Below are 12694 nucleotides of genomic sequence, written 5' to 3'. Positions count from 1 at the left end.
TTTGCCTTCAACAATTGTCTCTCCTGACATTACCCATTTCTCTGCCTGCCACCTTTTTGCTGCTTTTTTTTTTTCTGGTTAGTCCTCGAGTCAGGGTCTTCAGGACCCATCCCTGCATATCTCGGTCTCTGTCTCTCTCTGTCTCTCTTGGGGGACAGGGCCTGGGGCACTGTTTTACTTGAGCTCTTTTGCTTAAGGTTGGAGCTCCACTTCCAATTTCACTTCCAGCCCTTTTGCTGGTTACTTGAAGATCAGAAGCTCACAGCTGTCCAGGCAGCTTTGAACTGCAATCCTCAGATCTCAGCCTCCTGAGTAGCTAGGTATGAGCTATAAACTATTGGCGCCCAGCTTTGTCTCTGTCTCTCTGTCCCTGTCTCTCCTCAGGACTCACTGAATAAACTACCAGCCTCCTTGACTTCTCCTCTCAAAGCTTCTAGGTTTGCAGTTCAGCATCTCACCTTCAATTTACTTCTCCTGAGTCTCCCTTTCTCCTTATCATGACCTCTCAGTTTCAAATACTTCTGTGGTATTGGGCAGTCCAAAAAGCATTCCATGATGAAGCCTCTAGAATTCGTTCTTGGGGCTAGAGATGGACTGCAGGGTGTGTTCTCTGAGAATTGGAGGTGAACTTAAAAGAATGGAATTCATCCTTTATTCAGACAGCTGCCTACTGAGTGCCCACAGATGAGTCTGCCCGAGCAGCAGGTGTGGAAGAAGCGTTCATAAGCAAGCCCTGGCTTTGGGGAACCACCAAGGCTATAGTGATCCTTCCTCAAATGCACACTTTACAAAACTGTGATCTGTGTTGTGAAGAAAAAGTTCAAAGGCTCCAGAAAGTCTAAATTGGGGAGGTGGGCAGGGAGGGGGCCATTTTGAGAAAGTGGGAGTCTTATTCCTGAGACCTGCTTAGAGACAAGAGAATTCTGTAGAAAGGCAGCAATAGGGACAGAAAGGCCCACAAGTGGAAAGAGCTTGGTTCATTGGGAAAATGGCAATTGTAGTCTGTGCCACAGACGCTGAGCATGCTGGGAGCTACTTGATAGCAGTGGCCTTGTGAGCCATGGTAAGGAATTTAGGGTGTTTTTTTTTTCTGTTTTAACTTTTTATTTAGAAATTTCAAAATTACAGAAAGGTTGAGAGAATGGTACAAAAGGGCATCCATTTTTCTTTTGCTCCATATTCTCTACTGTTAGTGTGCAACTCCTCCCCCTCCCCCCTTTCTCTCTCCCCATTTAACATATATACCTTTTATTCTAAACTATTTGAGAATATGTTGCATACATCATGTTCCTGTATCCCTAACTACAGTGTATATTTCCTCCCATAATACCTTGTCCATTACATTAAGGTTAACCTTGATACAAAATGGCAGCTAATTTGTTGATTGTCTCTGTAATGTCTTTCCTGTAGCATTTTCTGCTTTAGTACAGGGTCAAGCCTAGGAATGATGTATTGCATCATGTTCTTTTCAGCATTTTTTTTCTCTGGAGTAGTTAGCTTTTCTCTGTCTTTTATGATGCTGACATTATTGAAGAGTGCAGTCTTCCCCTTTATTTTAATAGAATGATTCTCCTACCCAGCTGGTCTGTTGTTGTTTTCTTTTTTCCATTAATGTATTATATAGGGATTATGAATTCAGGACTGGATGATTATGTAAGTGACACTGTGTCTTTCTCTGTGTAGCAACTACAGGCAGCAATGTCTGTCCCTCTGGTGATTGAAAGTAAAGAGATTTATATCTACTAACGGTTTGTACCTAAGTAAGTGATGTATCATAATGTGTATAAAATGCAAATTCATGCCAGGCACTGGTGGCTCACGCCTGTAATCCTAGTTACTCAGGAGGCTGAGATCTGAGATATGGTTAAAGCTAGCCCCCGGGGAGGAAAGTCCATGAGATTCTTACCTCCAATTAACCAACAGAAAACCAGAAGTGGGGCTGTGGTTCATGTGGTAGAGCACTTGCCTTGAGCTGAAGAGATCAAAGATAGTGCCCCAGCCCAGAGTTTAAACCCCATGACTAGAAAAAAAAAAAAAAGGCAAATTCAGCCTGTACCTATAAACCTAGCTACCCAGGAGGCTGAGATCTGAGGATCCTGGTTCAAAGCCAGCCCAGACAAACAAATCTGAGAAACTCAATCAATCAGCAAAAAAAGCCAGAAGTAAAAGTGTGACTCAAGTGGTAGAGCACCAGTCTTGAATGAAAAAGCCAAGCAATAGCTCAAGGCTTTGAGTTCAAGACCTATACCAGCACACACACACACACACACACATTTTCAACTCTAGCACTCCCTCCACAATTGCTGATCAAATTTTGACACTCCTGCTCATATATTTATATATCTATTGTCAATAGAACCCCTGGATTTATATATGTTCTGGTAATGTTATTATGAATTATTAACTTCACTTATTTCTGTGTTCAAATTGTCCCAAATTTAGTCAATGGAAACTCCTTAAGACTAGAAACTGGCTGAGCACCAGTGATTCATGCCTATAATCCTGGCTACTCAGGAGACTGAGATCTGAGGATCATGGTTCAAAGCCAGCCCAGGCAGGAAAGTCTGTGAGACTCTTATCTCCAATAAACCACTAGAAAACCAGAAATGGCGCTGTGGTTCAAGAGGTAGAGCGCTTGCCTTGAGCTGAAGAGCTGAGGGACAGTGCTCAGGACCAGAGTTCAAGCCCCATAACTGACAAAACAAAAACTAGAAACTGGAAACCATGGTTCAAGTGGTGGAATAGCTATCTGTTTAGTGCAATGCCTTGAGTTCAAACCCCAGCAATGAAAGAAAAAAAAGAAAGCAAAAACTAGAAGGCTGGATTTCATCCCAATTTCAATGGAGCAGCATAATTCAATTTGCATGGAAGACTCCACCCGTTGTTTGAGGATGCACTGTAGATATCCAGTGAGGAGCAGAAAGTCAGACTGGAACTCCCTGGATGCTCACTGTGTGGATGTATGTCAGGAGACAGCAAGAGATCTGTGCTGACCAGATCACCTGGAGCCTGGAATGTCAGGCCAAGTTCTGAGCACCATGAGGAAACCACTGATGAGCTCCAATCTCAGTGACTAGCTGGATGCAGTGCCATTCTAGTAAATAGGTGGATTGCAATCCAGGCTGAAGAATCCACTTAAGACACTACTTGAGGGCTGGGAATGTGGCTTAGTAGTAGGGTGCTTGGGTAGCAATTCCTCAGTACCACATACACAGAAAATACCAGAAGTGGCACTGTGGCACAAGTGGTAGCCTGGACTGGAAAGAAAGAAAGGGAGGGGGAGGAGAGAAGGAAGGAAGGAAGGAGGGAAGGAGAGGGAGACACCACTCGAAAAACTCCATTACTGTTAAAAAAACAAATCTTGTCTCCTCTTGTGAGAAAATAAATTCCAAAAAGGCAGGAATCTGTTTTGTTCACTGAATTCCATTCCTTAGCATTCCTTAGTCTGGCATAGTAGGCATTTCATAAATATTACCATAGGAATCCTCCTCCTCCTCCTCCAGCTTTGTGCTCGGCAACTTGAAACCGTATCTTCCACTTCCAGCCTGGCAGATCCCCATCAACCCCCCGCCCCTTTTTCTTGGTGGTAGTACTGGGGCTTGAAATCAGGGCTTGGGCACCCATCCCTGAGCTTTTTTTTTTTTTGGCTCAAGGCTGGCTAGTACTCTACCACTTGCACCACAACGCCACTTCCTGCTTTTTAGTGGTTAATGGGACATAAAATAGCTTCTGGGCCAGGAAGGTGGCTCAGTGGTAAAATGCTTGCCCTGCATGTATGAGGCCTTGGGTTCGATTCCTCAGCACCACATAAGCAAAAAAGAAAAAAGCCGGAAGTGGCGCTGTGGCTCAAGTGGTAGAGCGCTAGCCTTGAGCTGAAGAGCTGAGGGACAGCGTCCAGGCCCAGAGTTCAGGCCCCACGACCGGACCCAAAAAAAATAAATAAAATAAAAAAAACAAACAACAAAACAGGGCTGGGAAGGTGGCTCAGTGGTAGAGTGCTTGCCTCGCATGCGTGAGGCCCTGGGTTCAAATTCCTCAGCACCACATAAGCAGAAAAAGTCAGAAGTGGCGCTGTGGCTCAAATGGTAGCTGAAGAGCTTGAGGGACAGCGCCCAGGCCCAGAGTTCAGGCCCCACAACCGGATCAGAAAAAAAAAAAACAGAAAAAGCTGGAAGTGGCGCGGCACTGTGGCTCAAGTGGTAGAGTACTAGCTAGCCTTGAGCACAGAGAGGCTCAGAGGCAGTGCTCAGGCCCTGCATTCAAGCCCCAGGACTAGCAAAAAATGAAAACAAAAAATAACAAGCTATCTCCTTCATTTGCTTTTCCTTTCTGTCACCCTTGTCCCTTTAAGAAGGGGCATCCCCCCCCCCTTGGGTATATCGGGGCTTGAATTCAGTGTCTCATACTTGCTTGCTTCACTAGTCCTCTACTACTTAAGCCACAACTCCAGCTTTTTGCTGGTTAGTTTGGAGATGGTATCAGTGAATATTTTTGCCTGTGTTGGCCTTGAACCTTTAGCCTCTGGAACCCAGTCTCCTGAGAAGCTAGGATTTCAGGTGTGAGCCACCAATGTTTGGCAAGAACATCTGAATTTCTGTGTGTGTGTGTGTGTGTGTGTGTGTGTGTTGGTTGTCTGGGCTTGGACACTGTCCCCTCAGCTCTTCAGCTCAAGGTGAGTGCTCTACCACTTGAGCCACAGCACCTCTTCTGGTTTTCAGGTGTTTTATTGGAGATAAGAGTTTCATGGCCTTTTCTGCCCAGGCTGGCTTTGAACTGAGAGCCTCAGATCTCAGCCTCCTGAGTAGCTAGGATTACACGTGTGAGCCACCGGTGCCCAGCTTGGGGGGGGGGACATTGTTTAAGTCATGCCTGTCTAGAATGCTTGAAGCCTTAAGTTCAATATCAAACCTCCTCCACAAAAAAAAGAAAAAAAAGCAACTATAGCCCCACACAACACATCATATATTCCAATTTCCAAACAAGGGAAACATACATTGAACATATATTAGTGCCTGCCTAGGGCTGGGGTCAAAACAAAAAGGAAACAAGTAATAAAAATTTTATTTTGGGGTTGAAGAAAATGTTCTAAGCTAGACTGTGGTGATGATGAATTTTTCTTTTTTTGTCGGTTGTGGGGCTTGAACTCTGGGCCTGGGCGCTGTCCCTCAGCTCTTCAGCTCAAGGCAAGCGCTCTACCACTTGAGCTACAGCGCCACTTCCAGTTTTCTGGTGGTTTATTGGAGATAGGAGTCTCACGGTCTCTCCTGCCTGGGCTGGCTTTGAACTGTGATCCTCAGATCTCAGCCTCCTGAGTAGCTAGGATTACAGGCGTGAGCCACCAGTGCCCGGCTGGTGGTGATGATGAATTTATTAACAATTGAAAATTCAGTGAATGCTTTAAGCAGATGATACGTATAGTATATGTGTTAAATCTCAAGTGTTATATTGAATGTGTTGTTGCACCTGGATGCTGGAATTACACGTAGAAGCCTTTGGCACCTGGTCAGAACTTGGTGTCAGATTCACGTTTGCAAAATTACACCATATTTTTAGGATCCACTTCCCTCTTCTTTACATAGGATCATGAAACCTTGATATTTGAAAGGATTTTGTGAAAGAAAATATGAAAGTAAGGGCTAAGGGTATGGCTCAGGTGATAGACCTCTTCCCTAGCTAGCTCAAGGTCTGAGAGCATTCAGTCTCCAGCACTGCCAAAGGAAATAAAAAGTACTGATCAAAGCCCAGGTGCCAGTGGATCATGCCTGTAATCTTAGCTACTCAGGAGGTTGAGATCTGAGGATGGTGGTTCGAAACCAGCCTAAGCAGGGAAGTCCATTCAAAAACTGGAAGTGAGCCAGACGCTGGTGGTTCACGCCTGTAATCCTAGCTACTCAGGAGGCTGAGATCTGAGGATCACAGTTCAAAGCCAGCCCGGGCAGGAAAGACCGTGAGACTCCTATCTCCAATAAATCACCAGAAAACCGGAAGTGGCGCTGTGGCTCAAGTGGTAGAGCGCTAGCCTTGAGCTGAAGAGCTGAGGGACAGCGCCCAGGCCCAGAGTTCAAGCCCCACGACCGACCAAAAAAAAAAAAAAAAACTGGAAGTGATGCTATGGCTCAAAATGGTAGAGCGTTAGAGTTGAGCGAAAGAGCACCAGGATAGAACCAGAGGAGAGGAGAGGAGAAAAAACTGGTCAATAGGAGCTCAATAAAGACATTTTCAGATCTTAGTTTCCTGATTACAAAGATCCTGTTAGCCTCCAATGTTTTAAAAGGAGCAGAGTGCTAAACACAGGGGCCCTGGGCCCAGCCTGTGTGGATTTGAACCTGCCACTGTCTGTTTCTCTGTGGCCTGAGACAAGCTGCCGAGGCACATGGCAGTAGTGAAGAAGAGGAGGGAGGCCGCAGGTGGGAGGCCCCCTCTGGCAGGAGCTTGATCAGGCCTCAGTGCCTCTTAACCATTGCTGTTCCAGAGTCCAGAATTCAGAATCTGAATCAGGTTTTTTACACAAATTCAGTCACACAAATTCAGTTGAGTCCTAGATGAACCTTCAACTGAATCCTCAACAGAACCTCTCCGTTGAGAGATCGGTGAAGTGCTCCCCGCTTTCAGGACTCAGTAAGGCCTCTGCTCTGCGTTCTGATACTAGGTAGGCTTTGAGGGGAGAGCTGCTACCAATAAGGGACCTGGAGCTGGCTACTAGTGACTTGTCTGAGAAGCTGCATAATAGCAGGTGTCTTCTGATGTTACCTAATATCTGCTATGTACCAGGCACTATGTCCTACCACTAATGGGGCAGATAGATACAAAGACTTTACTTACAACCTAACTGGGGTATAAGACACACTATGCTTTACCCAGATGATAGTTACGTACTGATCACTTGCCATCTCCAAGGCATTTTATTTATTATATTGTATTAACTATCTGCAAGACTGATTTAGGCACAGGCATAGATATCCAGAGGTGGAGTGAGGCAAGGTGGTTCATGCCTCTGATCCCAGCACTGGCAAGGGAGGATCAAGAGTTCCATGCTGGCTGGGCATTGGTGGCTCAAGCCTGTAATCCCAGCTACTCAAGGGGCTGAGAGGGCTGGGAATGTGGCTTAGCAGTAGAGTGCTTCCCTTGCATGCATGAAGCCCTGGGTTTGATTTCTCAGTACCACATACACAGAAAAAGCCGAAAGTGGTACTGTGGCTCAAGAGCTAGAATGCTACCCTTGAGCAAAAGAAGCTCAGGGACAGTGCCCAGGCCCTGAATTCAAACTTTAGGACTTGGGGGGTGGGGGGTGGTTGGGAGGCTGAGGTGAGAGGATTGCAGTTGGAAGCTAGTCTGGGCTGGAAAGTCCATGAGATTGTTATTTCCAATTAACTGCCTGAAGACTGGATATAGAGCTGTGGCTCAAAGTGATTTTAAAGTGATAGCCTTGAGCAGAAAAGTGACAGTGCTCAGGGCTTGAGTTCAAGCCCTATAGCCCAAAACAAACAAAAATTAAACACACACACACACACACACAGAGTTCCAGGCCTAGTGTTGATGGTTCACACCTGTAATCCTAGCTATTGAGGAGGCTGAGATCTGAGGGTCCCTTTTTTTTTTTTTTGGTCGGTCACGAGGCCTTAACTCCGGGCCTGGACACTGTCCCTCAGCTCTTCAAGCCTCCAAAACATAGAAAGTAGAGCTATGGCTCAATTGGTAGCACACCAACTTTGAGCTGAAAAAGCTAAGGGACAGCACCCAGGCCCTGAGCTCAAGCTCATATGCCAGTGGTAGAGCGCTTGCCTTGCATGCTTGAGGCCCTGGGTTCGATTCCTCAGCACCACATAAGCAGAAAAAAAAAGCCGGAAGTGGTGCTGTGGCTCAAGTGGTAGAGTGCTAGCTTTGAGCTGAAGAGCAGAGGGACAGCGCCCAGGCCCTGAGTTCTGGTCCCACGACCAGACCCCCCCAAAAAAAAAAAGAAAGAAAGAAAGAAGAGAAGGAGAGAAAGAAAAGGAAGGATGGAATGAAAGAGATAAAAAAGAAATAATGAGAAAGGAAGGAAGGAAAGAAAGAAAGAGAGAAAGAAAGGAAGGAAGGAAGGAAGGAAGAAAGAAAGACAGACAGACTTCTGTAGTGGAGTTTGGAGCAGGACATCAAGCAGAGGGATGGCAAGCTTGCACAATGGCAGAGATGTGTGTGGTGAAGTTGCTAGGGTGCAGTAGGACTGGAAAGACAGGTTGGATTAAAAATAGGAAGACTAAAAGGAGGACTAGGGGTGGGCGTGGCTCCAGTGCCAGAGGGCCCAGTTCAAACTCCAGTACACCCCCCCCACACACACACACAGCAAGCAGGAGACTAGGGAAATGGTTGACAGTAGCAGGCCAGCAAGATTCCTGAGATTTGGGTGGGTGCAGTGGTACATGTGGGTAATCCTAACTACTCAGTAGGCTTGAGATAGAAGGAGCCCAGGTGTGAAGCTAGCCTGGGCAGATAAGTCTGAGAGACTTATTTCCAACTAACAAGCATCACACACACACACACACACACACACACACACACACACACATTCCAGAAATAGAGGTGTCGCTTGGCAGCCTTAAGCAAATTAAGCAAGAGTGTGAGGCCCTGAGTTCAAGCCCCAAGCTATGTGACAGAAGCTCCAATGTGACCGACGTTCCATCCCTCGGCCGGCCACCGAGTCTCGGGCTGTGATCCCAGCAGAAGCTGGGGTCCCAGTTGCCCAGCGTGGGTCACTTGTCTCAAAACCTAAATACAAACCCCCTGACTTCCTGGTTTCGGGCTGGCTGCGGATCTGTTCACTCGCACGCGCTGGAGGGAAGGGGATGGGACCTGGAGTCAAAATACCTGGGCACAGGTGCGCGACCTCGGCCACGCCCACTTCTCAGGCCGCACTCCGGAACGCGAGCGTGCGGATCGGGCGGGCGATCGTGGCCTGGGATCCGACCCCAGCGGCCTGTCGGTCGCCCGGGGTGGGAGGGGTGGGCAGGGGGACCTCACCCCTCTGCTCGGGCCCCCAGCCCGCACTTTGCCACCGGCCCCCGGCCCCGCCCCGCAGGGAGCGCGCGCTCCGCCCGCCCGCCCGGACGCTCTAGGAAGCCGGGCGTCTCAGTGGGAGTAACCCCTTCTGCTCCGCGGGCCGTCCTCGTCTTCGGTGCCCGCTCCCAGGGGTCCCCCGTGATTTCTCCTGCGTGTAGCTACAGACAGGCCCGGCTTCCTGCTTTCACGGCTCAGATCGACCTGGGTACAGAGCTCCTTGAACTAGTTATTTAACCTCTCTGAGCCCCTCTGCTTTTCCATCTGTAAAATAAAAGTCAGGAACCGCGGATTGTGGAAGGAATGCAAGGAATGGCTACAGAGGAAGCATTTGCAGGAGTATCTGGATGTAAGAGGTGTTCAAAAATACCAGAGCGGGCATGGTGGTGGCTACCTGTAATCCCAGCATTCCGGAGGCTGAGACAGTAGAACCTCCCAGGCCAGCCTGGGCCTATTTGGTCATTTCTGTCTCCACTACTCAGGAGTCCTTTTGGCGGCTTCCATTCAGCTACAGCGTCGAAGAATAATGAAGGTCGGGGCTGGAGCTGGGAAGGTGGCTCAGTGGTAGAGTGCTTGCCTTGCATGCATGAGGCCCTGGGTTCAATTCCTCAGCACCACATACACAGAAAAAGCCAGAAGTGGTGTTGTGCCTCAAATGGTAGAGCGCTAGCCTTGAGCTGAAGAGCTGAGGGGCAGCGCCCAGGCCCAGAGTTCAAGATCCACAACCGAGAAAAAAAAAAAGAATCTCATAGACCTTCTTACTCAGGCTGGCTGAGAACTACCATCCTCAGATCTCAACCTCCTGAGTAGCTAGGATTATAGGCGAGAGCTACCAGCAAGCAGTTAGCTAGGCTTTTGTTGTTTTGTTTTTGTTAGATATATCAGTTGGATAGATCTATCCAGTATCTCTGTCTAGGAGCACCTTGTCCTTGTTTTGCTCTTATTGGATGTCACCTCTGGAGCAGCCAGAGAAGCATCTATGAGGACATAGATGCATGCTGTATCTAGTTTTTTCTTGGGGGTGGAGGGGTCCTGTCATTGGGCTTGAACTTAGGGCCTGGGCGCGGTCCTTCAGTTTTTTCACTCAAGACTAGCACTCTACCACTTTCAGCCATGGTGCCACTTCCAGTTTTCTGGTGATTAATTGAAAATAAGAGTCTCACAAACTTTCCTGCCTAGGTTGGCTTTTCACTGTGATCCTCAGAGCTCAGTCTGCTGAGTAGCTAGGAGGACAGGTGTGAGCCACTGGCGCCCAGCAGTATACCACTTCTTAAAATGTGACATTCTGCACTAGGGATATAGCTCAGTGATAGAGCACTTGCCTAACACAAGCATGGTCCAATCTCCAGGATCCTCCCCTCCCCCCACACACAAACACACACATATGCATAAAAAGTGGCACTCTGTGATGTGTGATTTGTAAGAGGAGCTTTAAAAGTATGACTGCAAGCCAGGTGCTTGAGGCTCACAACTATAATCAATCTTAACTACTCAGGAAACTGAAATGTGAGGATCATGGTTTGAAACCAATGCAGGCAGAAACATCCTTGAGACTTAAATTCTCTAATTAACCAGCAACAAGCCAGAAGTGGACGTGTGGCTCAAGTAGCAGAGTGCCAGCCTTGAGCTGTCACAGGACAACCTGAGTCTTTGAGTTCAATCCCCAGTACCAGCACAAAAGAAAGGAATGAATGAAGAAAATAAACGATGACTGTAACCATACTTGGTTGCCTACATGTCTAGGGCTTTATTTACCGTCTGTCTCAGATGCGTTGGGTCCAGAACTAAGGGACAGGGTGGAAGGTGTGGTACTTTGCATCACAAAATACCATTGAGGTAAGGACTCAAGGAAGACCCTACCTTGAAGTCTACTATGATTATGTTCCACTATTTCCCTAGGCCTCTAGAGACTCTACTAAACTGCAAGCTATTTTTAGCAGTTTTAGACAGAACTTTGTTTTGTGGACAAGCTCTAGCAAGCTTCATGCTATTACTCATTATTCACCCCCAAACCCAATTTTTCTTTACTGTTTTCTCTTTTATGATACTGATCCCTGCTACAGGCCCCTGCTCTGCAATATTTGGCCCAGCTGCCGTCCCTTAGATATTTTCCTGAAGACTGGCTCGCCAGCCAGGAGTGGTGGCTCACACCTGTAATCCTAGCTACTCAGGAGGCTGAGGTCTGAGGATTATGGTTCAAAGCCAGCCCAGGCAGGAAAGGCCATGAGACTCTTTTTTTTTTTGTCAGTTGTGGGGCTTGAACTCTGGGCCTAGGCACTGTCCCTGGGCTCTTCAGCTCAAGGCTAGTGCTCTACCACTTGAGCCATAGCGCCACTTCTGACTTTTTCTGTTTATATGGTGCTGAGGAATCAAACCCAAGGCCTCATGCATGCAAGGCAAGCACTCTACCACTGAGCCACCTTCCCAGCCTGCCATGAGACTCTTATCTCCAATAAACCACTGAGAAAACTGGAAGTGGTGCTGTGGCTCAAGTGGTAGAGCGCTAGCCTTGAGCTGAAGAGCTGAGGGACAGCGCCCAGGCCCAGAGTTCAAGCCCCACGACCCACCAAAAAAAAAAAAAAAGACTGTCCCTCCACCATTTGTCACACCTCGACTTTCTTTTTGGCAATGGTGTGTGTGTGTGTGTTGGTTGGTTAATTGGAGATAAGAGTCTCAAGGACTTCCTGCCCAGGCTGGTTTTGACCCTCAATCTTCACATCTCAGTCTCCTGAGTAGCTAGGATTACAGTTACAAGTTGTGGGCACCTGTTTTAGACTGTCATTATTAACCACCCTCGTAGGTTTGAGGTGATTGTGGTTTTGATTTGCATCTCCCTAATGATTAGTTATGATGAGCTCTTTTCATGTGCTCATCGGCCATTTGTGCTGGTGTGTGCACGTGTGTGTGTGTGTGTGTGTGTGTGTGTGTGTGTGAACTCAGGGCCAGGTCTCTGTCCCTTGGCTTTTTTGTTCAAGGCTGGTGCCCTACTATTTTAGCCACACCTCCACTTCTGACTTTTTGGTGGCTCATTGGACACATAAGAGTCTCATGGACTTTCCTGCCTGGCTGGCTTCACATCAGGATCCTCAGATCTCAGCCTCCGGAGAAGCTAGGATTAGTTTTCCTTTTGATGCTTGTGCTTTTGTATCAGTACCTAAGAAACCATTGCCAAATCCAAGTTTAGGAAGATTTCCATATTTTTTCCTAAGTTATATAGTTTAAAAATCTTAAACTTCTTGGGCTGGAAATGGGCTTAGTGGCAGAGTGCTTGCCTAGCATGCATGAGGGTCTGGGTTCAATTCCTTGGTACCATATAAATAAGATAAATTTTTTAAAAAATCTTAAACTTCTTGTCTTTGATCCATTTTGGGTTAGTTCTGCATTATTTTTAAAATTTGTAAATAAGCCATTTTTCTACTTAGCATATTGATTATTGCTCTTTTTCTTTTTCTTTTTTTTTTGTCAGTCATGGGGCTTGAACTCTGGGCCTGGACTGTCCCAGAGCTCTTCACCTCAAGACAAGTGCTCTACCACTTGAGCCACAGCACCACTTCCGGCTTTTTTTTCTGCTTATGTGGTGCTGAGGAATTGAACCCAGGGCCTCATGCATGGAAGTCAAGCACTCTAACACTGAGCCACCTTCCAAGCCCCTCAGCTAGGA

Source organism: Dipodomys ordii, unplaced genomic scaffold, assembly GCF_000151885.1.
Source record: "Dipodomys ordii isolate 6190 unplaced genomic scaffold, Dord_2.0 Scaffold14, whole genome shotgun sequence".
Taxonomy (NCBI): domain Eukaryota; kingdom Metazoa; phylum Chordata; class Mammalia; order Rodentia; family Heteromyidae; genus Dipodomys; species Dipodomys ordii.
This window is presented reverse-complemented; position numbering follows the sequence as displayed.